Raw genomic sequence first — 874 nt, 5'->3', positions numbered from 1 at the left:
GGTGTCGCCCTGAGCAGATGGTTGCGCAACACGGGAACCGTAGGGAGAAATGCTTCGTCTAAAAACCAGCTAACTTACCCCCGCAGCAGCGCCCCCTCCGGGCGCTGGATGAGAGGACAAGTCCTGCCGGCGGTCAGTCCCGAGAGGGCTCGTCCCTATGTTCATTGCAATCGGCCCCAGAAAGAATTTTCTCGAGTAAATGTTGGATCGAGGGCGGAAAGGGCGGAAAGTTCAGACGACGCGCAGAGGAATGGAGGGCGGGCTTCACTTGCACCCATTTTCAGGGTGGTTACATCGAGGCACAGTCCAGACCTCAACTGGCAGCAGGGCCGCAATTGCAGTTCTCTGTATGACTGCAAGGAGATCCAACCAGTCCATCCTAAAGGAAAGCAGTCCTGAATATTCGTTGGAAGGACTGATACTGAAGCTGAAACTCCAATCCTTGGCTATCTGATGCAAAGAACTGACTGATTAGAAAAGACCCTGATGCGGGGAAAGATTAAAGGCAGGAGGAGAAGGGGACGACAGAAGATGAGATGGTTGGATGGCATCACCGACTCGATGGACATGAGTTTGAGCAAACTCCGGGAGTTGGTGCTGAACAGGGAAGCCTGGCGTGCTGCAGTCCATGGGGTCGCAAAGAGTCGGACACGACTGAGCGACTGAACTGAACTTATGGCATTTACAACGCGCTGTGGGGAGGAGAGAGGTCTGAGCCAAATAAACTCGCCCACTTCCCAGAAAACTGAGCAAACGGCTTCCTTTCGGGACTTCCTCCCTGACCCCCATCCTAGCCCCATATAAGCCAACACTCTCTCTTCATACCAAATTAATCTTTCAATTAAGATAATTTTAGGCCTGGTGTTTAACCATG

The 874-nt window shown here is 52.4% G+C and overlaps 1 protein-coding gene across 1 annotated transcript in view; it reads right to left on the bottom strand.

Annotated features, from left to right (window-relative positions):
- Positions 1-874, bottom strand: part of RRBP1 (ribosome binding protein 1) — a 51,256-nt gene that overhangs the window by 49,967 nt on the left and 415 nt on the right. The window lies entirely within an intron of this gene.

Source organism: Bison bison, unplaced genomic scaffold (assembly GCF_000754665.1).
Source record: "Bison bison bison isolate TAMUID 2011002044 unplaced genomic scaffold, Bison_UMD1.0 scf7180017864484, whole genome shotgun sequence".
NCBI lineage: Eukaryota > Metazoa > Chordata > Mammalia > Artiodactyla > Bovidae > Bison > Bison bison.
The sequence above is the reverse complement of the archived record's forward strand: the minus strand, read 5'-3'. Positions and strand labels throughout refer to the sequence as shown.